This window comes from Candoia aspera, chromosome 6, assembly GCF_035149785.1.
Source record: "Candoia aspera isolate rCanAsp1 chromosome 6, rCanAsp1.hap2, whole genome shotgun sequence".
NCBI lineage: Eukaryota > Metazoa > Chordata > Lepidosauria > Squamata > Boidae > Candoia > Candoia aspera.
This window is the reverse complement of record NC_086158.1, coordinates 91,065,189-91,091,883: the sequence shown is the minus strand read 5'-3', so window position 1 is coordinate 91,091,883 and position 26,695 is coordinate 91,065,189. Positions and strand designations below refer to the sequence as shown.

General features: G+C 39.2%; 1 protein-coding gene across 2 annotated transcripts in view; it reads right to left on the bottom strand.

Annotated features, from left to right (window-relative positions):
- The window catches only part of LRMDA (leucine rich melanocyte differentiation associated), an 871,997-nt gene that overhangs the window by 506,031 nt on the left and 339,271 nt on the right, over positions 1 to 26,695 (bottom strand). The gene's annotated exons all lie outside the window — the stretch shown is intronic.

Below are 26,695 nucleotides of genomic sequence, written 5' to 3'. Positions count from 1 at the left end.
CATGTGGTTTGTGTTATGTGTCTGTTATATGGTTATGGTATTACGATTATTTTAATTCTGATTTTGTATTTTGTTGATGGAGGCTTTATTATTTATTTGTCTATTCCTTGTGGATTGTTGTCAGTTGCCCAGGGTAGGATGGGTAGCCATATACGTTTCTTAAATCATCAGCATTATCATCTCCAGTTGTGTATACGGCTGCTGGCTGACACGCTGTGTGGGGTTGGCAGATGAAGAAAGTTCACATGTTCCCATATCCTTCATACATTGCCCTGATCTATCCAGTGTATTAAACCATATGGTGCTTAGATTGAATGTCATCTGAACCTGACCTACAGTCCCAACTATAGTTAAGAAAAACATATACAATGTGAAGCTAAACCTTTTTTTTAAGATAACTTACTTTTACAGTGGATCTGGGTGCCACCTGCACCCTGGGGGTGTGGGACTTAATAATTGTCTTCCTTTTCTGGCCTCTGGACATAGAGTCAGGTGGCAAGAGAGGCAAAGCTTCTCCTCTGGTCTTTATTCCAACTCTTCATGGTCACACAGGGAATTATTCTGGAGCCAAAAGGGCTAGAGGAGAATTAACTTCTCCCACCGAGCGTGCAGTGGATCCTGATAGTCAGCTATTTCAAAGATGGCTGGAATACCAGTCAGACAGAAGGAAGATTGGGCAAGTCACTGCCAGGAGCAGTTGGCTATGCTGTCTGGGGCTTGCTCCATTGGAAAACTGTGTTGCTTAAACCCCTCTGGAGTACTGGACAATGAGGAACTGAGAGGCAGAATTTGAAAGGGCAGGTGTCAAGTTAGCTTATTTCTCAGGGATTAACTATACCCCTTAACTATACCTTGGAGATATTAAATTATTGCCATAGGATGTAATTGTTCATCAATCTTATTCAAGAGCACTCTAAACTTCAAACTGCCCACATTAATGTTCCATTAATGGACATGACAGATATGATTTTAAATCAAATATATACATGCAAATAAGAGCAGGTGATAAATGTATGCATGTTTGACACAGAACTCTTGATAAAATGGTTATGAAATATCAGAACAGCTTCTTTTTCGTCACCTGTGCAAAAATGCAGCAACTGAAATGTGTTCTGTTAAGGTTTTGTTTTTACACAGTCATTTTCCCTTTCAGGCTATGGAACATTCTTTCTAACGTTCAAGAAGATCTAGCCAAATTTGCCAGTATGACAACCTATAACTAGCCAGGCAAGTCACCACCTGCCTTTAACTTCCAAGAAGTGCCTGACTCACCAACCAGTCATTACTTACTTCACAGAGATTAGAGGTTAAACATAAACTTGATTACAAACTATAAATGTGAGTAATTTGAAATGTTATTGGTTATTACAGAAATACATGGTAATAATTTCTTCTTTAATGAAAGGCAGCATGTTTTAAGTGGCCCCTAGATTCTTGTTTAGGCTTTGGGAAGGTGATCAATGTATGATTAATAGCTTCTTCTATATGATAGGCATCTGGGATAAGATAAGCATAAATGGAGATTTGCCACTTAACTGCATCATAAAAGTGCAAAAATGCCATCATATTGGTATGATATATACAAAGTTTATAGGCAACGCTCTTCCTATTCTTCTCAAAATTGCTCCAAGCTCAGTAGGTGCTCACCTGCAAGAAAATCATACATTTCAAAAAATTCAGGTTTATCAGAATCCATGTTACCCTGAACTGGAGGCATGTTGGATGCATTCCAGTTGACATTATCCTACTCAACTTATAAAACATTTAATTAAAAAATCATGTTGGGGTTCAAGATAATACTTTTTTGTAACCTGCTAGTATTAGAACCATATGGCTTGTCTCTAGTTACTGATTGTATTCAGCTGTTATTAGAGATGTATGTATGTTTTTAGATGCATGGCATCCATACATACCTGTTCATTCTACTCCCTTTCAGGATCAGCAACAGTATGCAAAGTGTTACATATTTAGTTATGTTCTGTCATTTCCATATCTTATTTGCAAAATGGGGGTTTGCATATTCTACTACCATGGTTACAACAGACAATTTCCAGTACTGGGGAAAGACTTTTTGCATTTGGTTGCAAGTCCTGTCTTTCAATAGCAGTTTGTTTGCTTGCTTGTTTTCAGTCATGTATGGGCTGATGTAAGCACGTAAAGGTAACACAACTCAGAACCCAAGCGATACAGATCTTTTCTCAGACGTTTTTCTCCAGGATCTGAAAACAAGCACCTACAGATTCCAGAACCTCTTCCCACAAGAAAAAATTTAAAACCCACCAAAATCTGATGAAGTTTCACTTGAGAATGCCAAACTTTCATACAGGAACACCAAACTTAATAAAATGCAATCAGAAGCTCATGAAATGGTGACAGCTTTATGAAAAGTTGGAGGCCCATGCTCCTAATATTTCCTTGGCTTAACAAAGAATAAAAAAAATCTGTTTCATTATTTAAAAATTATGCAATATCATTCTTAACTACCTTGTTTATAGATCTTTAATCTCCTGGCACAGATGCTAACCTGTAGCATCCTATCAAAATTTTACTTTTGAGTTGTGATGGGAAACAAAGGTGTGGACTGATTTCTTTCAAAAGAAAAGCCATTTGTTCCAATGTATATTCATCTTTAAGGGGTATAGCTCACTGGTAGAACCTATACCTGGCACTCATAAGATCCTACATGCAATTCTTGAAATTGGTTTTCAATTCTAAAACTCTTGGAAAAGGCTGCGAGCCCTTCCCCTCTACGGAGTTGAAGTGCTGTCCACACATATCTAAGCTGGCAAAAAAACTATGCCCCTACTACTAATCCCTTCCTTTTGCCTCTGTTCCAAGTTCCAACAGTCCCCTGACTTCCTACCACATTCAGGAATGTCAAAGCTTAACATCTTGATGCTGCCCTTGGATGGTGTTAGAATAAGTTTAAAAACACTTATTATAACCCTGGTATAAGAATGATGGATAAAGGCTGTCTCTCTCACAGACTGGGACAAGATGAAGGTAAGCTCATAAGGTCATGGCAGAAAAAAGAGGTTGCCAGAGCATCTTTCTCCCACAGCTTGGTAGAAGCAGAGCCTTGGAAATGAACAGAATTCCAGAGAATGGTCAATACTTGGCTGAACGATCTGGAGCTCTCTATCAATATAAGACACTTCACCTGCTCACAGTGAATCAGATGTTTGTCTCTGATAGCCCTTTCTGTCAAGGAAAAGCATACGTACCTGGACTAACCTTTAAAATGCAACAATGGAAGAAATGGATGGAGAAAAGAAAAGAACTGTTTCCTTCATTTTAAAGCAGCAGCATCATGGCAGATTCCCAGAAAGAAACATTTTTGCAGCGTACAAGAAGTATTATTTTCTCTGGTCATAAGGTTGCCTCCCATCAAAAATAATGACCTCAGCTTGTAGTTTCAGGTGTTACAGCCCAGAGTAAGTCAATTTTTCAACCTGTGGGCCTATCATTTATATTTTGGTGAGATGTGCAATACCATGAGCACTATAAAGTTTTTACTGCCTCAGATTGGGATGACTGCATTACTCACAAATGGCAAAGGTACCAGTGAATTATATAAGCCTTCCCAAACTAGGTGTGATAAAAGAACCTTGTCCCATCTCATTCGTCTCCACAGGAAACTCTCCTCCTTGAGATTCTGTTTATATAGCCTCTTCTATACTCCTCCTTCACTGCTGCAGAAAACCTTTCTTCCTAGCTGAAAATGACCAATGACTAGAAGCAAGATTGCTTGAATAGCATCTCCTGCCTCGCTTTTTCATAACCCCTCTCAAGTATTGTCAAGATGGCTTTAACAGCAGATATTAATGCAGGTATCGCACAGCTTGGGCTCAAGAAATCCCCAACTTCATGCAGCACTACGGAGAAAGCCCTTGGCCTAAAAGGACTTTTAAGAGCAGAGTTTTTCTCAGAAGGGGAATGGTCAGCCTTTCTGGATTATTAGCTGCACATTAGTTACTGTATATGCACAACCCTAAGAAGTAAGAAAGGGACGCGGTGGCGCTGCGGGTTAAACCGCTGAGCTGTCGATCGGAAGGTCGGCGGTTCGAAACCGCGCGGCGGGGTGAGCTCCCGTTGCTCGTCCCAGCTCCTGCTCACCTAGCAGTTCGAAAACATGCAAATGTGAGTAGATCAATAGGTACCGCTTCGGCGGGAAGGTAACGGCGTTCCGTGTCGTCATGCTGGCCACATGACCCGGAAGTGTCCTATGGACAACGCCGGCTCCAAGGCTTTGAAACGGAGATGAGCACCGCCCCCTAGAGTCAGACACGACTGGACTTTACGTCAAGGGAAACCTTTACCTTTACCTTTACTTAAGAAGTAAGAGCAAAATGAGGTTAAGAAGTTAGAGATGATACGGACAGTCTCTAGGGCATTTCTACCCCACCACTGGTCTGAGGATTCTTCTGAAGAAGTTTTGCATTGCTACATAGGTTTACCCACTCCTCTGCTGTGCCCTTCCACTGAGCTGGTGGTGCTCCACTCAGCTGGTTAATGGGAGGTGGCCCCTCCCATCTTGATTTTTATGGGTCAGATATACTGGGAAGTACATAGAGGTGAGGTACGGCACCCTGATATCTTAACCACAAGAGGCAGGGCAGGGAAAATTCCAGAAGGCAGAAAGGTGATCTCCTTGGTTGGACACTGCCCAAGCTCCAGGGGAATACTATATCTGCAGTGTTTCCTCTGAGCAAAATTCAGTTTCCCAACCCCTTGCAAGTCCCATGGCATTTTCGGACAGTAGTGATGATCTCACTACTACTACTAAGATGACAGAATGAGCTAAATTACTACTGGTTGTTACTATGAAGGGTGACATTTTAAAAATGCTTCTCCCTGTGAAAAATAAAATAGAGTCCTACTTTTCCACAATGGGCTTTTTTAAATTTTATTTTTGTTTATTTTTGAACAATATAATCACTCAGGTTGAGATGGTCGTCCTGCTGTATCTGCAGATTAATTCCAAGCATTTGACACCTGAAAACACCACAAATGTGCCTTGAAAAAGTATATACTGTAGATGCCGATTGCAGAGGGCAACACTACATTTTGTTCACATGGGGTGGAATTTCAGAGCAGGAGCTAGGCCAAGAGAAGTTAGAACCTGTCCTGTAACTTTAATAAATCTTCTTCCATGGAAAGCGAGATGCACTGTTTCATGATGCACGAATGGGACTTGAAACAAAATATGTGGAGTCAGAAGCATGTAGAATTCCAGACAACCAGGTACATCCTTCTTATACTAGCTGTACTAGGATTTGAATCTAAAGACAACTGAGTTTCAACTGCCACAGTGAGAACCTCAATCCACATTGTGTAGTACACAGCTGGCTAGCTTAGCTGGGACGGAGAGGAAGTCTAACCCCACTTAAGGAAGCCAACAGCTTAACAAAAGGGCTACTAGCATTTAGTAGCAATATAGCATGCTCAGTTCTCATTGTGTCATTCTGTTCTCTCTCTCCCTCCCTGAGAACACATCTACATGATCTTGGCCTGCTCATATTTCCTCCTGCAGTGAGATGGGTCCTAGGTAAGAATGTACAATCAGGTAGTAGAAACATTATTGCCATATTCTTGCATTTGAAATGGGAACTCCATGGCATAGGCCATGCTACTTGCAGGACTGCCTTTCTCCTATGGTTTCTGCTCACCCCACCTGATGTAGTAGAGAGGGCATGCTCCGGGTCCCTTCTATCAAACAATGCAATCTTGTTGGACCCTGGAGTCATGCCTTCTCAGCACCTGCCTTGTGAAACAGCAACTCCCCAGAGATTCAGATGGTGTTGAAGAAGCCTCTCTTTCACATGTGAATTAAAAAATGTGGGTCAATCACAGGACTGAAGAAGACTTATTAGCAAACAGGACATTATTCTACAGAGAAGTGCTATACCCCTATTCCAGCCAAGGTGACCATTTTCAGCTCTTCTCTTCTTTCTATGGTATATTACAATTTCCTATGCCTCCATTTGTCCTCCATTAGTGAGGGCCTTGTAGCCATATATGTATCCTGCATATATTTACAGGACCCAACACAATTCACAAGTTAGAGAAATTATAATGTACCCCGCACAAGTACTGAAATGAATGAAGCCAGTAAGGTTGGATCTCATGCTTTCCTGGTCAGAGACAACTCTTATGTCATCATAGAGAACTCTTAGGTCTTCATCATTCCCAAGGCCATCAAGGGAATGTTCAAGTAATCATTTACTCAGAAAAGTGGGAAGAAAAAGCCTAGAATTTAGGCCATGGAGCATAGGCCTAAATACCAGCTTTGATTTCTGAGCACTGTACTAGAGAAAGTGTGTGTATGACTTCATTCTTGTCTGCAGTAAAGAGACTAACCTTGCTGAGTTGTGTCTAAGAGTCTTCTGCCAGCTAATATTTCCAGAATAAAGGTTTCTGGAAGCTGAGATTTTCAGCCAAGTCTGGTGTGAAATCTGACAAGCACATAGGACAAAACCCAGTTCTTTATGTTCCCTCAAAAGGTGGCCAGTTATTATATTAATAATATATTAATAATTATTAATTACTTATACTTGCATTATTAATACAAGTATAAGCACAGTACATTCATTTTTAAATTTTGTCTTAGATATTATTTTCAACCTGATGCTCTCCAGAGGTGTTAAACATCAATTTCTATAATGCACAGCCTACACATAATTAAGTGGTTACTCAGAAGTGAGAGAAACAAGAGAAGGAGTCTACACCACACAAACTGATTCCTATGTCACTTTCCTTTCTGAAATCACCAAGGAGTGCTAGTGCTTGATTTTCACTGAACAGGGGCATAATAACAAGAGCAATTTCATGAAATGAATTTCCTACATTTTGATGTGTGTGCATAAGTGTGTGCATATGATGACGACGATTCTCATCCCAAATCAATTCACTGCTTAATTGAAGGTATGGACCACAATCTTCTAAGCTAGTCCAGTGCAAATTGGTAGATAGATATAAAGTCTAATACTGAGAAAGAGTGACCAGCCCAAAATCATCCAGCCGGCTTCCATGCTTAAGGAAGGACTAGAACATGGGTCTCCCTGCTTCTGTTCCAGCAAACCGCTAATACCACATTGGCTACGTGTATGTTGGTGTATACATACATACACACAAAACCCATGCCAAATCCCCAGTTTTGCTAGGGTAAGTAGTGCCATGAAAACAATCCAAGCTCCGCAACAACATACTGGTCTTCTTTGCCTCACCTCTAGGCACGAGGAAGGATCAATATTAGTTAGCATTGCCTCTTGTTCCAACAATGTAAGATTTACAGTACCAGCTAGGAACCTCACTTTGTCTTCACCCAACTCATCAGTGCAACCCAATTACTAACTGCAGACAAACAACATTAACATGAGCTGCTCTGCTTCTTTATTGCCCTTCATCTAACTCTCATTTCAGGATCTTCAGGCAGCAGTGGCACTATAACAGGCACTACACTTTAAAGTGTGCTCCGAGGAATAAATTTCCAGTCTTTCATTACTCGTACCTTGATTTACTTCATATCATCTTGCTGCTATAGACAAAGATAACACACTGTAAATTACAGCTGTCCTGTCTCCTAGTTTCAGAAGTGGGGGGAAGGCAAGGGAATGCCTGGGCTGACTTTCCCGCTGCTTTGGCTACCCCACGCTTTGCATCCCTCTCCTCAGCCAGGAGCAATATTTATTGTTGTTATTTGAACACTGTTTTTCATGCAGAATTAGACTCCTAAAGGTTGGAAAGGGGATTTTATTTTCCACTTCCCTTTCATCCATGCACACCCAGACACCCCAGATGCTGCAGCACTAGGATGCAAAGTGCACATTTTATATTATTTATTGCACTCGTTTAAGAGAGTTAATCTGATTTCAAATTTCCTCAGAAGGCCGTTCTAGAGATTTTTGCAAATCCTGATGCCTTCATAATGTAATGGCTTTGGATGCTTCGGTGTTTGTTATAATCTCGTTCAAGCTTAGTAAGTCCAAATCACAAAACAAAATGCATCTTACAGCCTTGGTCTGGTTCTTCCTTGAGTGTATCCCAGCCTCTGATTTTGCTGCTTTGTTAGCAGTAGCAGCCTGAAAAAAACAGTCCCTGGAAAAATTCCTTCAGGTTAGGTGTAGCAGTACCCCCTTATTTGTCCTACAATTTCCTCCATCCTCCAACCTATTCCAGTGGCTGATAAGAACATTAGTTTTATGCGACTTGTCAAGCTCAAATGAAAAGAGAGCTAACTTTAATGACACTGCAATTAATCGCCCCAATAGACAGACAGCTAAAAGACAAGATATTGACTTCATTAAGGATAATGTATTATGTCATTAAGTTAGTAGGGTCACCTTGTGTATCATATATGCCTGCTAATATATTGGCATTTTCCTCAAATAAGATAAATTCAGATATGAGTGATAAAGCTGATTAGAAAATGTTTAATCTAAAGAGTCTTGTTTCCTATAGGCTAGCTTGCAAGCCTCAAGTGTAAGAGGCATTGTAAGAAGCTATTACAGATCCTAGATTATCTCAAATAACTGGCCCTAGTCATTTATAAATTTGTTTTTTGCTCAATTTCTAAAGTTAAAAAGGTGATGAAGCCTAGATATCATTTGGCAGCACTGTAGCTCAAATTTTTCTTCTTAATTTAATCTGTTCTCCTGCACTTTAAACAGAAATTACTTCTGGTGTGTATTATGCCTCAGCCAGCACAAGAAAGTTTAACTCTTAAAGGTACAAGCTGGACAAGTGTGTGTGTGTGTGTGTGTACACATATCTTAACTGGCTCTTTTGCAGAGTGCAATCCACCAACATTTCAACCTGTCAGGACATAGTTCAAGCAACATTTCAACCTGTCTTTTCTGCTTAGAAGTCACTTTGAGTTCAGTAAGACTTACTTCAAACTAAGTACGTCTAGCAAGCTAGGAAAACCTGTGCCTCCCAGACAACAGCGATCCATGTTTTAATTCCACATAGCAGGGATATTAAGAAAACACAATTTGTACAATTGTAGCCATGTGCTACCTTGGGTTGAAGGAAAGAGGCTGTGATTTGGCTAATATAATTTTATGGCTATGGAAAATTGGAAACAAGGACTTCTCAGTTCAAGCTGGAACTCTGAGCTACAAAGCTTGGGTAACTATTACCCAGTCGACTACAGCATAATACCCTTCCTGGCCCATGAACTTTACATCCTTTCCTGCTCCAACCATAAAACATGATCTGTTTCAGTCATGGCTCAGACATAACATTAAGGTACAAACCACAACTTTTAAATTTATATTTTATGTATTATTGTGGTTTTATTGTATTTTAATTCTTTAGCTTTATTGTAAACTGCCCAGAGTCCCTCTCTCAGGAGGAGATGGGCGGTGATGAAATTTGATAGATAAATAAACAAATAAACAAATAAATAAATCTTCTGGTCATGGGCTGTGGCCATAATGTGACTTTGACTCAGCTTGATGTGTGAACCAGCCATGAAGAGAAGCTATTCCTTTTGGAAGGAATAGGCCACATTCTTGCAACTGTCCTTCCACTAGGATAAAGAAAAAAGCGATGTGAACTATTTGCATGGGTGTGCATCATGAGGTCTCTGCCTGGAGCAGCTACATCCTGTTAGATACGGAAAAGAGAAAAATCCATGCCTGTTTTTCCATGACAGAAATGAACTGCCTTTTCAGATTCATTCATTGGGTTTTACTAGCTTCCGTCTCTGCTATACAGCACATAACACATATATGGGATGAAATATATAACAAGTAGCGCCAGTTATCAAATTGGGAGAGCTTAATCACTTTAAGGGCTGATTTAGATTGGTTAGTTGCTAAAGCTGTGGATTCCCTTCAATTCTTGCTCAAGGGTGACTTCCTCAGACGTGGACGAAATTTGGAGAGTCAATATGCACGTACTCCTGATACGTCCCCACCAACAGCGGTCAAACAAATGAAGAAACAAACTCTTTATTACACTCCAAGACCAGATCATAAAAGTTAAAACAGCCAAATAAAGTATGAAAGTACAATCTAAGAATACAACAAAATCTTGTGCATTGAATTAATGACCGACTTCCATTGTTGGACACAACGCTGGTCAAATGACATTATCCTCATGTCCAGTTATGGTTGTTTCTAGGAAGAAAGCTTCTGCAGGTGCATTTATTTACTTACTTATTTATTTATTTAGATTTTTCTTATCCCGCCTTTCTTATTTTTATAAACAACTCAAGGTGGGAGACATACCTAATACTCCTTCCTCCTCCTATTTTCTCCACAACAACAACCCTGTCAGGTGGGTTGGGCTGAGAGAGAGGGACTGGCCCAAAGTCATCCAGCCAGCTTTCGTGCCTAAGGCAGGATTAGAACTCACAGACTCCCGGTTTCAAGGAATGTCCCCCTCCTGGCAGGAATATGAAGTTACGGGGAGCGTTCATATATATGAAAGCCAAAATAGGGCTAAATGTTCCCTTTAATTCAGATTTTTAAAAAGATGAATTTCCAAAAGGGACCTGAGCTAGCTTTCTGCAGCAGAAACAACAAGGCACCTTTTGACCCTTGAAAGGCTAATATATTTATAGCAGACTGTGAAGCACTTTGCACTCTAAATAATTTATTATAAATGGTGGCAAATAAATAATTTCTCAGCTGTGGAATATTTTAAGAAATGCATCCTTCTATAGCAACATAACATGATATGAAAATGCTTACGACACCTCCAGTCGCTTTGATGAAAACGTAGATTTGTAGCTAGTCCCACAAATACTAAAAACCAAGGTGGCTTATTAGTATATTAACTTAAGAGACCTGCCACTTAACCACTATGTTCACTCACTGCTGTTCAGTCAGCTGCAGGCTAGCCTATATCACAGGGTTACTGGAGAGATAGCATGAGGGTATCTTTCCTATTTATGTATTTGTTTGTTTATTTATCTTTGTGAAATACTCATGAGTTGCCTCTCAGCTCAGAGAAGGCTCTGAAGGTCAATGACAAATGGATCCTTTAGAACAACTAAGCAACACCTTAGCTAATTTGGAGAACGGATGGGAGAAAAGTTATCCACAGTTAATAGTTTCCAAGCTGGAATCACTCCACTATTCTTTTTCCTTCTCCAAAGTCATATGTTGTGATTGAGTTGAAAAGGAAACATCATCCCAAGGTGTGCTTAGCTGCCTCCTCTTTTCATCCCCCAAATATCCAGGTGAGCAAGCTCAGGTGAAAGGGAAAACAGAAGGGCACCATCTTTACGTAACTACCCAACAGTTCATCTCTTCTTTCTGTCATATTGTGGACCTCAGAGTTATTTCTCCTTCTGTCTCAGCCATTCCTCATGTGAGCCCAGACTCACACAGATCATTACTCCAGTGGCCACAGAAGACAAATCAAGGCCAAATGAAATATTTTCCCCCGGCACATCTTATTTTAAAATTGCTTAATAAAGATTTTTGTGCCATTTAATATGCTCCAGACTGAAGAAAAAGTACTGATTCATTTCTTTTATAAAGGACAGTTATTTTACAAACATTGCCTGAATAGGCTTTTTGCAAATACAGAAATGTCAGTGAAATATGATGCTCCTCTAATTATTTATAACAGCTTTCTCAAGAACTGCACAGGCATGTGCTAGAAGACTGGACAATTTCCAAATGAGTTCGCTGGTTTACTAACACAATTCTTTCCCCAAACTAACTTGAAACCTCATTAACTGTGCCTTCATATTTCCTTTTAAAATGAAATGGCAACATTTAGCGGCTGAGGCAGAATTCACAAACTTATTTTATTCTGTCAATAACAAAGCAAAACCTTATTTTCGAAATCATCCCCGCATTCCTGCTGCATCTGTGGGTTTTAAAAATAAAAAGATAATAAATGTTATCAGCATGTGGAACAAAAAGAGGATAATCTACCCTCTCCGAAGCTGATGGCAAGAGTCATTTTACTATGATGCTCCTGTTATTTTATTCCAGGATTTCTGCACAATGAAGGAAGGAAACCTGGAGGACACCTGGCTCTCAGAAGCTGCAGCAAACATTGAGGGGCTGTTTGGAACAAGCTGACATGAATGAATGTCCCTAACAATCCTTCACTCCAAGCCATACCTTTTAACCTGTACCACATCTTTCCCAATATTTCCATTAAGACTGTCAAAAGCAGAAGTTTGGGAACCTTTCCCTGTGACCTTGGCATTTCTTCTCAAGCTTAACGTATTGACTTTTTTTTTCCTTCTGACTGCATCGCTTCTCATTTGTCATGATTATTGTTGAATTTTTCAACTGTCATTCCCGAATGTAAATCAATGGTTGTCGACTTTCTCTTTGTCATATCTGCACAGCAAACAGCCTTTCCCTTCTAAATGAGGCTTCATCCCTTTCCATCCATTAAAAGGGCCTGTCTTTTGGAGAAGTCAATCCTTTGTTAGGTCACTCCATTTATCATTCTTCCAATCAGCACCTGACACACGTATTCAGCCAGGTCTTCAACCACACAATCATTGTTCATCTTGTTTCCCCCTGTAATTTATTTATGCATGGTGCTTTTGCAATCCATCTTGGCCAGTTTTACATTTTTCAGTTCCCTTCTATCCTTAAGTCTTATTTGCCTGAAAAGAACTCTGAGTTTACAGGGAAAAGAGACAGAGAGAGGGGCTCTGTCAAAGTGCAATGGAAGGCAGTATTACGTTTTAAAAAAATACACTATAACCTCTGAAAGACTCCTAACATTTAAGATTTTGTTATATCATATCAGCAGAAAAAGGTATTGCTTTTATGTTATAAGACTGGAAAAGAAATAATGAACCATATGACCTTTTCAACAAGCCATTATACATTGCATTGGAATAAAACCTCTTTATATGCAAAATATTAGTACTCTGAAAAATTGCATAAAGTAGTGGCTTTTTCCAAATGTTGCATGGATTGCTAAACTTATGGCTCCCCTGCCCTCTCCAAAAATATATTTGTGCTTAAGAGCTAATAAACTATTTATTTCTGTTGTTACACTATCAATTATATATCATGCTTTCTAAAGTAAAACTACAAAACAAAATAAGACTTGGGATAAAGCTTTATAATCTAAATTTTGCTAGAAGAGCCAAAGCAGCTGTAGTAAGCTGCTTCTTTCTTGAAACACTGACTTACATACCCTTTTTTCTATTTGCATGTTTCCAAGATCCAAACAGCAAACTAACATTTCCACCATTTAATGGACATCTGAGGCTAGTCATTATGTACTGGGATGCAAAGATAAAACTGAGTGCATTAGAACAAAGAAAGGTTACAACTGTGCTGAATAATTTTGTATATTCTTCATTAATAAAGGAGTTTCTTTTATCAGAAGTAGAATAGGAGTACAGGTGCTATTTCTCCCGGAGGGAGGGAGGGAGGAGGGAAGGAAGGAAGGAAGGAAGGAAGGAAGGAAGGAAGGAAGGAAGGAAGGAAGGAAGGAAGGAAGGAAGGAAGGAAGGAAGGAAGGAAGGAAGGAAGGAGGGAAATGTCAGGCTCGAGAACACGCAACGTCATCATTAAAGCCAAGAACAACACCAAGCCTATCCAATAGCAGGAAACATTCTGTGCATAACTGGCATTATGTTTCTTTCAGAGTGACACAGGGGCACATCTTGATATACTTTCATTAGTTAAAAGCATAAATCACACACAAACACACAAATCCTAGACCTGTCTCCAATCTGACCTGGACTGAAGAATGACAAATTAAATCATTAAAATATTTATCTTAAACTAAACTAATTATCCAATTTACAAGCTATCAGCTTGCTAAAAAGTTTGGAGTCCCACAACTCTACACTTTCTCACAGTCTCTGTATCTGCAGTTTAACACACTAAAGCACATCCATTTGACCACTAATCCTGGCAGGGAAGGAGAAAATCAAAGATGGCCTGGCCAGTTGCCAATGATTGCCACAGGAGCAGGCACTCTGAGCAGCAAGAATTTGAACTCAAATAGCCCTCTGCATTCACACTTTACTCAGATTTACTAAGGGCACCGTCCTTAATATTTCTCAGCAGTTACACTGTGAGAATTCCATCTGCTCAAGTTTTCCACTTCATCACAACTGCTGTCTTTTTGACCACATTAGAAGAAAAGAAGGCGAGCGACATCCAAAATTGGAGAATCAAACCGTTTAGAAAATAAGTCTGTGTATTGTGTTTAAGAGGGATAGAGAGAGAATTAGAAGTGATTGCTAATTAAGCAATCAAAGTTTAGGAACAGTATATTCTTGCATATGAGTGGCACCCAGAGGCTCCTGAAGGACTGCGGTGGAAACAGAAAAACTGGATCTTTCTGCCTGATCAAGGAAAGCCCCTTCATAAACTAAAATAATCCTGTCAAATGAAAAACTTCGAAGAGGGCATCGTTGGGTACATAAATTACATATTTTAACAGATTTTTAAACTCACATATTTAGAACACACTGTTCCTCTCCAAAGCTTCCCAATGGATTCTCATAGCCTGCTGCAAAGAAATCCTATACCACATGACAAAATACCACCTATAATTTATATGATAATTATTATTGCTCCTGCTTCTGGGGAATGATTGATTTCAAATGCAACTGGGTATATGCACATGAGTGCATGGATTTTATAATCGTTGCCGCCAACCCTGCTCGTTCCATGTTCAAGTGTCCTACTGACACAGAGACTTCTTTGTTAAATATATTTTTATTATTCAAATAATGAAGTGTTTCTCAACCTCGACAACTTTAAGAGGTATGGACTTCAACTCCCAGAATTCCGCAGCCAGCCATGCTGGCTGGGGAATTCTGGGAGTTGAAGTCCACACCTTTTAAAGTTGCCGAGGTTGAGAAACACCGAAATAATGAAATGCAAAAGGAAAACAGGTCTATATTGGATAGTAATACTTGAATAACACAAAACTAATAAGCAGGAATAAAACATAAATAGAAACATTATGGGAAATCTTTCTAGTAACACATTCTCCTTTCCCTTCCATTTATTTCCCCAACCACTGACCACAACCACGATATATATGCTTTATATTGAACATTATAGATTATGGCTAGTATCTGTTTGAATCCTTTCATCTATTATTTTTGATTAGTCTCATAACTTTCTTCCTAAGACCTTCCTAAGTCTAAATGTCTAAATTTGCTCTGCTGCATCATGTGCAGTAGGGAGCCATTCTTGCTAAAATTTGGTTAGATTTTGATTGTAAATATATTCCGTCAGTTTTGCCACTGCTGCATATTCTCCTATTTTGGTCTCCCAGTCTTGGATTGTTGGCAAAGTTTCTCTTTTCCAATGTTGTGCCAAATTTGTCCTTGCAGCTGTCAGCATATATCTTAGTAAATTCTCATAGTTTTCATTTATATTTTCTGGAATTATACCTAATATGAATATTTGTGCTTTCAGTTCAAATTTTATTTTTAGGATTTGTAAAACATTTTATATAAATATTTCCTTAAATTATAATGGAGTAAATTTTATTGATTTTCCCCCCATAGCTCTTCCCATTGTTGCACTATGATTATTTCTTTGAAGATTTGCATCTCCTTTACCATGCAATTTTTAATTTGTTCCATCTCCATGTCATATTCCACAGGAATTTATAAATGTCTCCTAATAGGTGACCTTGATTTTGTGTAAGTGTTTCAAAGTCTGTCATGTTTCTCCAAGTCCCTTTCTCATTCCTGAGATCACTTTTTATTCTTCCAGCAGCATGCAGGTACGTCAGCCATGATAAATTCCCACCGTCATTCAGAAGATTTTGCTGTGTGTTAACTCTGTATCCTGACTCTGGATGAGCCGTATTGGCATATGTGATTAAATCTTTCTTACTATAGTTGTTCCTAGACATTTGATGGCAAAGCTAATGGCAAAGTTGCTGGACTTGTTTTTATTTTTAAAATATTCCATATTTTTATCAAACTGTATCTTATGATATGTCATTTCAAAATCTTTTCTTCTTTTGCTTCATGGTATTGTAAGTATCTATGAAGTCCACTGGCTATGCCAGCTCCTTCTATGATTGATATTCTACCATTTGGAGATTTTTATCTATTCCATTATCCATAATAGACAACCAGCCCAATAGTATAATCCAAGGTTAGGAAGGCCACCATAGAGATTTCTTTTTATTTTAAAAGGTTTATATAATGGCCACCTGCAATAATTCCAACCGAGTTTACTTATATTCCCTTTGCAGGATCTGTTCCTTACTAATATAGAGGCATCCTATTCAAAGAAAACTTGAATCTGAGAAAAACTAGACAAGCAAATGTGATCCTAACCTAACCTCTCCACCCTGGGTGCATTCATTTGTATACTTCACAAATACCAGGGCTTTTACTGGCACTTTAAATGAGCAGAGGAAAAATCACCAAGCTTTCATGCAGCCCTGGAGAAGTTTCCACCTGTACATACGTTAGCAACAGCAAAGGAGAAGAGAAAGTTGAGGAGAAATCATAGTTTGCCCAAACACACTTCAGACTTCCTCTTTCTACACAGAAGATTGATTCACTAGAACGATGGGCTAAAAACTGATAGAGAAAGAGGGAAACAAGTCCCCAAACGTGAAGGATTTGGGTCACTATGACAAGCTGCAGCACCTCCAGCTCATACGGAAGGAGGGAGGGGAGCGAGAAAGAAGGAGAAAAAATGTGAGGGAGGGAGGGAGGGAGGTTGGGTTATGCTGGTAATTTGCTCCAGCTTATGAATTAAAGCTGGAGCAAATACAACTGCACTCAGTGGAGAGAAAGAGAAGGAACAGAACAAAACAGGAGGCTTAAGTGTGCCAGGAACAGGCATAGACAGGAGCCTGCCCCCATTTTCTGCTGTCCCCTAATGAACACTTTGCTCCTGTCCCAGTTGCCTGCATGCTCAGCCAAAGCCCTCCCAGCAAAGGGTTGGAATTTGGCCCAAAGTGAACTCCTTAGCCTCCAGTTGGCCATTTGTCTATACAAATGAAATCATCAGTTTTCTCCTCCTGCCCTGCCCTCCCTTTCCATTTTTGCTTTTCCCTGGTTTCCCCCACCCCCCATTTAGTGTCTCTAACTTTATGCCATGTTCCTTTCCTCTTTCAGCACGGCTGAGCAAGGCTGACAGGCGGATTCCTTTGCTTTTCAGGGTATTAAAGCCACTTTCCTGCTCTGACAGGCTGTTCTACTCTGCCACCTTATAGCTCTGGTTTCACACTTCCCTGGCCAGCCACTGCGTCTTGACAGGCCACTGTCACTTCCCATCATCCTCTCTGTATATCGTGTTCTCTCCCCCTCAGCACGCATCCCAACTTTCCAACCAATGCAATTATTTTTTTTGACAAGCCATCCATCAGCTTTAACTTTAAAAGCACTTTCCGCTGATATTCATTGTTAAATCCCTTGCTTTTTATGGAGCCTGCATGAGAGAATATGATATCAGACATTCAAACTACCAAACCATGTAAATTTACTTTGTTCTCAGCTATGTTTCCAATTTCACGTCCAATTTTTCGGTACATTATGCGTAGTTGTTGTGCTTAATATGATGTTGTCAAATCCCATTAAAGTTCACTGCATTGCACAGCTTTAAAAACAGGTTACAATTTGCATTCTATAAAGAAAACGAAGGAGTGCAGTCTGAAGTCAAGCTGAATCTTATTAAAATTATCTGTTCAATTGTTACATTTGTAGCTGGAGTAATTTTGAGGCATTAGCTGAGACACATATGAAAATGTCAGTGTGCCAACTAATGACAATGAAAGCAAAAGGAATATATCTGTGAAACTCAATAAAGCTCCTTTTGCTGGTGACATAAATTTGATGATAATCCGAGGAAATGAATAAGAGAGCATACAGTTTGAATAGGAATTACCTTTTTCTATTAAATCAGTTTGGTGCATTTCCACCCGGCCTACAGCTTGGTCTCTAATGCCACAAAGAGTTTCTCTCAACAGACTAAGGAAATCCTTACAAGAATAAATTTCCTCTTGAGGAATATCATTCATGTTCGATTCAGAGAGATTTCAAAAGAGAGACAGTTTAGAAACAAGGAAAGGATTAATATCTTTCTCTGCAGAATGGACGGATACGAAAATTGGCTCATGGGTGGTGTTGGGACAGCTGAAGAAGCACATTAATTTTTTTTTTTTTTTTAGTATATTCTATCTATGAGAAAGCCTCCCATATCCTGGAAAGTTCATCAGAATAGTGAACATGGAAACAGACTGAAGCCCATGGGGGTCTATGCCTATAATCTAAATATCTGAGTTTAGCTGTGATTTGCTTTTCTCTTGCTGTAATGCTGCTCCACAGTGGAAATTGCATTGAAACATAGAAGTCGACAACTAGTGCTGAAGCATTGTTCTTAGCTTCTTTGGTGATAAAGTAAAAAGCTATGGATTTACCCCAAAGCAAACAGAAATACGATGTATTTGAGGATCCAAACAAGTGAGGCATGAACAGAAGGAAGAGACTGCAATATTCAAACCTGTTCTCAAGGATCCTCTAGAAATAAAACGCAGATGTACATCTGTGTATCAGAGCTGGCTGTCATCTTAAAAGCTGAGTCAGCAGGAGGTGGGTGTGGTCTTCCCATCTCATTTAGATACCAATTGGAGCATGGATGATTCATTTTTGCAAATATTAATAATAGATAAGAGGCAGTCCCTTAATTTCCTTATTCGTAGTGAGGTTGTTCATTCATTCATTGTTTAAAGATTTATACACTGTCTTTAGCAAATATTTCAGAATGATTTACAAAGATGAGATTATACATACATACACATATAACACACCAATAATAAACAAACAAACAAACAAGAGAACCAGTGTAATGTAGCTGGGTGACTTTGCACCAGCCATCCTCTCTCAGCCTTTGTGATAGAATGTTAGGAGAAGGTAGAACCATTACAGAAAAGATATTTGAGTCCTGGAAAGGAAGGAGAAACGAACTCAAAGCAACTCCAACTTGATTACGTTAGGTAGAAGTTGAAGTAGAGAGGGGCTTTGACTGTCTTTCAAGATTCTGTTACAATACCCAAACCACATTAAAGTACTTTCCAAGACTCCTAGTGACTTATGTTTCCTGAAATTTTCTACCTCAGAGGGCTGACAGTCCTAGACCAGGCAGTAGAAAAACACCTATTTACTAACTCATACTGGTAGTGGTAGATCAGGGTCCATAACCTTCAAGAAAGAGGCCTTCAACCTGCAGTGGAATTGATCTGACTGATAATAATAGTACTCATCATCATCATCATCATCATCATCATCAATCAAATCTCCAAAAATGGCCTCCACATATAGATAGGTTGGTATATTCCAATGATATTTTCAGGTATCTAGATCCTAAGCCATGTGAATTATGCTACAAAATGCACTCAGGAATGGAAAGTACCAATGAAGTATGGGAACAGAGGTCCACTTGGAATTAAAACTGACCATCCCTCTAAACATTCTGAAAACACAGATATTTGCACAAAGCAATTTTACACAGAACCCAGTGGTTGAATTCAGAAGAAATCCAGGATCATTATCATCTCTAGGTTTGGGCATGGTTTAGAAAGGCAACCTGTCTTAAGTGAAGGACCGCATTCAGTCCTGTGTGGTGTGCTGAGAACAACACTAAAAAAAAAAATGAGCATGACCAGGAAAAAGGTGCCAAAAGGGGGAAGTGGACAGACATGACCAAAGAAGTGGGGTATAGATTATTATTTGATACATTCAATACATTTGGATATGGTAGGCAGCTTAATAGTTTGAAAAGGTCACAAAAAAGGACACAAATGTAGTCAAGCATCCTGTCAGAGGTTTGGCCCCAGAAGTCATAAAACCTCCTTCTGGGCCTTTTCCTCTGTCATGGGTTGTAAACAAGGGAGTGGGGAGACTTGATTGATGTGAGTGAGAGCTGGAAACATCACAGAGCCAGCAAGAATTAGAAACTTCACAGACTCAGCAAGTTGACACCAGAATGCTGTGACTAAAGTATTATCTGCCAATGGGCAGTGAAGAATGTTGCTGAAGCCCCTGTTGTAAAACCAAAGGCAGTTGTAAATATTCAATTTCAAACGAAGGCGGGGACTTGGGTCTGATAAAAGAAGAGGACAGGGGGAAATACAATTACTTGAGTCTTTAGATGCAGAGGGCGATGGTACTGTATCTTTCAATAAATGAAATACTTTACTGAGACCTAACTAGTTCCAGAGAGATTTCTTACTATTGGGACATCTGAACCGACATGTCATGTTCTCATTTCAATGTGCTGTTAACATTGTAACGTTTCACATGTCCTCTTCTGTTCCGTGTTCCTTCACCCGGGGTTTTTCCATTCCTTCGCCCTCCGTTGTTTTGAGGGCTTGGAATGTATGTTTGGGTTTGCGCTCCTGCTCAAGGTTACTTTCCCAGGCGCGTCTAACGGCTTCTAGCACCTGGGAGGGGGAGCGCCCTGACGAGGGATGGGGCGGAACTTGCTCACAGGCAAGGCTTTTAAGTTTGTATTTGGCGCGCTTTTGCTCATTCTCAGCTTTCTCTGTATTTGCATACTATTCCTTTAATAAATCAGTTATCTTTAAGCCCGAGCTTGTGAGACTGAGTATTTGGGATTAGGCAACCGTTACACGACATTTCTCACACATCCATACTTTTGCCACCATTGGATGAAATTAAGTTTTCTATATTAAGTGTTCCAAACTAGCTTCATATATAGATTGGAAAACAGTAACAACCCATTTTGTCATGAAGGCCAGATGAAAAGATTAGAAAAGTACAATTTACAAGATAATCAGACACATTCCAAAATATTTCTGAAGCACAGTTTCAGAAAATATGAATTTCATTCATAATCAACTATGAATGTTTATGACTTAAATTCATAGATGATTACAATTAGTTCAACCTTAATAACATTATTTCTATAAAATCAAATCATTTAATCATTAAAACCTAAAATGAAAACTTCATTTTTTCTGACACAAGCAAGTAGTCTAAAAAGGGCAGTCCTTACCCTTATGACCTTCCAAAAGCTTATAAAGCTGTAAAGCTTATAAAGTTCCGGCTTTTCTGGAAGGCTTTCAAAGATTGATTGCATTTGGCATTGAATGTGGGTTGTTTTCATTAAATTATTATTTTTTAAAAAAATTGATCTGGATTAATTTTTTAATTGGAGCTCCAACATACAGCACTTAGAGCCATTAAACTGAAACAATACATAAATCTTACTAATAAATAAAAATAATAAATAAATATCCTAAATCATTCAATTATTAAACCAAAACACTGCAAAGCCAGAGAGAATGCAATGGCAAGTTAAGAGTGCTCTTCCTTGGTTTAGATTTTTTTTTAATCCCCTCCAATATCAGAAAGTTGGGTTATCAAATATGATTGATCACTAGATTCTAGAAAGAAGTGATTGAAACATAGTGATACTGTATGCTGGTCTATGACTGTAATAAAGATTTGGTTTGAAACATAGTGAGTGCAGGATAAAAATTATGGCATTTTCTCTCTGAGCTTTTGCTCATAGCATGGAGGAGAACACAAATGGACACATATATCCTGCGTGGTTTTTCTTCATTCCTTTGGGCATTTAAGTATTTTAGTATGGCGATATTTGGGCTTAATGTAAATGTATATGGTGCATCTTAGGGAGCTCTTTTAGATGATCAAAGTACACTAAAACTATGTGCTGCCTAGATAATATAGATAGAGAGGAGTTATTTCTGTCTCTTACAATGTTAGAACTGAAGAGCATCCATTGAAACGAAATGCAGGTAGTTTTGAGACCAGCAGAAGGAAATCCTTTTGTCACCCTGTGCATAAACAAACTATGGAATTTGCTGCCAGCAACGGTGGCAACAGCAACCAATTTGGAAGGGCTTCAGAAGGGGACTAGAGGGATTTGTGGAAGAACACCCGCTAGCTCTCGGCTACTCTTAGGCAGCATGTTTGATATGCTGCACCGGTTGCTGAGAAAGAACAGTGAAAAGAAGGTATTGTCTTACAGTCCAAGCCTGTGAGCTTCCCAGAAGTATCCAATTGTCCACAGGAGATGAACTAGACCGGTCTAGGGCATGATTCAGCCCTCTGTTCATAAGAATTTAGGAGGGTTGGACTAGATTATCCTTGTGGCCCCCTCCAACTCCACATTCCACAAATTGACAATTGTATGATCCCAAAAGTTTGCATATGGGACTGGGAATCTCCATCACAAACAATACAGTCCTTTGAATTGTAATAGAGATTTGCTCTTCAGGGTCAAAGTGACAAAGACTTGCACTGGAATTGTTACCTTACATTTTAATGATCTTGCAGGTATGTGTGTGAAGTAGGCACTGAGTTCCAGCTATGACATCGACAACACTATGTCAAACCTGCCTGTTGACACAGTTGCTGGAACAAGTCCATTAGTAACATCAAAATCTTCTCAGTGAAGAAATTTTATATAAGATCAACAGTCCTCCAGTAAATGCTACCTTGTAGTCAACACCCCAAGACATGGAAAACTGATGAGAATCCCAGGGAACTTTGGGGTGCGGGGGAGAGGGGGCTGGTTTCTTAAAGAACTTAAAGATGAAAGTACACCTTTCCCAGAGCCAATGAATGTGCATCATTTTTATCCCTCCCCAATTAATTAGGCTTTTCACCCCTTTATGCTGACCTTCGCCTTTGTGCTATAGAAAGGCTAAGAAACAGGGCTCATCTAGGGACAATCATGACTGAGAGGCATTTGGGGATATAGTTTTTATAGTCCAACACTGTAGCCATTACAGCATTCCAGTTATCTCCCACAATGCAACCATCTGTCATTGCTGCCCTTTTTACTCTGTTGCCACCTTTGTTTTTGTTTTGGTTTTTAAATGTCACCTGATATCCTACTCCTTGTTTAAAGTTTAAAAGTCAGAAGCTACTATGAGGCTGAGCTTGAGTTGTTACAGCTTAAAGAGCAGAAGAAAGGAAATACTCATTAATACTCAACATATTTATTAACATATTAATATTACTAATTATTAGCATATTAACATATTAACATATTATTAATGTATTAACAATACATTAATACTCAACCACCCAGAGTCCCCCTTTTGGGGGACATGGGCAGTGATACAAATTTGAAAAAGTAATTAATTAATTAATTGACACAACCACTTCCTAATGTAACTAATAATGAGAAAATTATTACAGTGTTGATTGCGAATGCTTATAGTTTCAGAATCAACTGAAGAAAAGGGTTTTGGTGTTAAGCTCTACCCTGTCAGGATATTCATTGAATCTTCTGGGTTCTTTTCATAGCTTTAAATGTTCTCAACTAAAAAGGTATAAAAAGAATTAGAAAAGTACCGGAAAGAAGGAACACTGCTTCCTCACAAATCAGGAGAAGGGCTTATGAATGCCACCTTTAAAAGAGGCTTGCCATCCCACAACAAAATAAATAGATAATATTTCTTTTGGTCAGTGACCAGATAGGCAACAAGAAGTAAACAGAGATATTCGTCTTCCGTGCCTTGCTCAGCATCACCCTCAGGCAACCCAGCAGACATCAGGCTGAAGGGACCAGTGCAGCGATCAGTCAATAAAAAGCCTATCCTAGTCCCAACACCATCTTTTCTTGAATAGTGGGGCGGGGGCCACAATATAGAAGATACAGCATTTGCAGATTCCATTCTCTGGAACAATGATATTATTTGAGTGCCCATGTGGAGGGCAGGAAAAATAAGAAAGACTCTGTTATCTCTCCAGGATCTCTCTCTTGTATGTACGGTAAAAATGGACCATCAATTGCTTCCCAAAAATATTTTAAAAGATGGCAAATCTTCTGGAGAAAAGTTCCAAAACTGTGGAAGGCGCTTAAAAAAAAACAACTCCTTGGTATCGCTGCTCTCCACATTGGAAGGCTGCCCAGGGGAGAAATGAAAAAGCAGCTACTGGATGGCCAGAGTCTGATGTTCAGAAATCACAGCAATTCACTCCTTCATTCAATTCATCAATAAAAAGAATCAAGGGTTACTGCAATTCCATCTTGGTCATTCCCCAGTTTTCTTTAAAATTACTCAGCGTTTTAACCATAAGCTCTTTCTCAAAACTAAATGGAGCTAATGCCTGACTTTACTATAAAGTTGTACTATACTGCTATGCAATAGCTCGTTAACGTCACCCATAACCTTCATAAATGAGTTTGTAATGAGACAACCTTGTTGTTATACAGTAGGTATGATTGATGCCATGTATGAGTCAAATGAAGCCACAGTGACCATCTCAATAACACGAACAGCTGCTAAATATTCATTTAGCAGAATGAGTTTGGAAAACTTTGAGCAGATTGCTTTCACAAGGCTGCTTTCAACAAAAGGAAACATAATTAACGAGCTAATATCAGCATGTGTCTGGCTAAGCTAATGAATATCAAATTACACAGAAACCTGTATAAATCATCATTATCCTGAATTTTAATTGAACTTGCAATTAAACATGACAAATTTTATATACACTAAACCTTTAATTTATACTTTCAAACATGGAATAATTTATCATTTTTAGTATTTCATAGTTAATTTCCCAATATGTACACTTCTAATTAACAAGGAGAGGCTTTAAAAAAAAGGAGAAAAAAAATCACGAACAGCTCCCCTGGTTACAAAATTCCATTTCTGTAGATTGAACTTAGGAAGATAACAACTTTTTGGTCAAAACCAGCAATGAAGTAACCACATATTTTCACTACAGATGAACATCAGTGGCACAAAAACACTTGGAAAAAAAAAAGATGGGTAGGTGGGAGAAGACTCCAAAATTACGATGATATTTTAGTAAGATGCTTATCTGTAAGAAGAAAGGAAACCAGTAACCTTTTATGAGAAAAGCATAGAATTATAGCTAGAAATATTAACGATAACCACAACTCAGGGAATGACAATAAACTTGCAACTATCTCCTGTGCCTGTTTCTTCAGAAATCAGTCTCATTGATTTCCAGTGAACATAAGCCCAGATATGATAGACCAGATTGGCAGACTAAAATATACAGTTCTTGCGAACTCACATTCTTGTGGGTCTCTAACACAGGGGATACATCTCCACCGCCACACTCTCTGCATAACTGCAACTGCTTCTTTTTTCAGCATCTGTGTTCATATTCCTTCTTAACATACTCCAAGATTCCCGCCATTATGTGAGCCTGTTGGCAGCTCCGCACTCGCTCATAAGCCCACCTATTTTTGAGCCAACTCAGAGCCCTAAATGTCCTTTCCAGCTGTATGATTCTACAACTTAAAGCTCAAAACTGGATACATGTATGGACAAATTGTAAAATCCTCATAGTAAATGCCCAGTGCTGAGGGCATGCATGCAGATTAGATACAAAAAGAGAAATAGCGCACATTTATAACCCACACAGGCATGTTTGTACACACACACACACATACACACAAACATAAAATTGACAGTGCAAAAGGAGTTTCCCATCATCATTCCATTAGGCCGAAACCAAGATCTTCCAGTTTTCATTTAGTTATCAGAAAGCAACTTGTAAGACTGATGGAACTCCAAATGCATTCAAGTGCTTCTGGCCCTAAAGATTGCTCAGGCTGAGAAACTTCAGACCCAATGTATTTACAGGTGATCAGATACAGAAGAGTGAAAGAGGCTTCTCCAGAATTTACAAGCAAAGGCCACCAAAGAGTTTACAATGGGTGAAACCGGTTGGTATTTTCTCATTTCCTTTGCTCTTCTAGCTAGAGCAGGGAACCAGACGGTACTTATTTATTTATTTGCCACACACTGTCACGCCACTTGCCAGTTCAACCTTGTCTCAAGTTATCAACACTGTCTGAAGAGATAAGCTTCTTCTCAGTTACAAGATGTCACTAGTAATCAAACTTCCACCACGCCATCTCGTAAAGGGACTTCTCGAGCCATCCAGGTCACAGGAATTAACTGCCACCAGTCTTAGTGAAAAACTAAGCTCATCAATCTCGTAGTAATTAGAACAGCAGCTTTGGAAAAAGTTGGCCCAACACCGACTTGCCTTTTTTGTGACAAAGAGCTTGGATTTTGTTCCTTTCTTTAAAAAAAAATGATGTGAAAGTTAATGATAAGTACCAGTGACGTTGTCGTGGCGACAGGAACAAACAATTCCCTAAACTGTGACATTTCCAATGTCCTGCAGAAGAGAAACCGTCCTCTTTATTGTGGTGCGGCATGGTGTATTTATGGCTCCAGGGTTCACCAGGACTGATGATTGTCGTAATATGCTGTCAAATCCATTACTGTTTTAGATTTTTTTTCCTTTTTTTTTTAGTTCCTGGTGAGGCAGAAATAAAATGATCAAGAAATGCTGAAGTTTCTCTTACTGATGCTAACAGTATAGTTTATAATGATCTATTGTGTTTTCTTTACTTTAATAGTATGTCTTTTGCACCTGACGGTGGAATTCCTGTTCCAAATTCACATTAATTGGTTATAAATTAAACGTAAATATTGTTGTTGTTGTTTATTCGTTTAGTCGCTTCCGACTCTTCATGACTTCATGGACCAGCCCACGCCAGAGCTTCCTGTTGGTCGTCAACACCCCCAGCTCCCCCAGGGACGAGTCCGTCACCTCTAGAATATCATCCATCCACCTTGCCCTTGGTCGGCCCCTCTTCCTTTTGCCCTCCACTCTCCCTAGCATCAGCATCTTCTCCAGGGTGTCCTGTCTTCTCATTATGTGGCCAAAGTATTTCAGTTTGGCCTTTAATATCATTCCCTCAAGTGA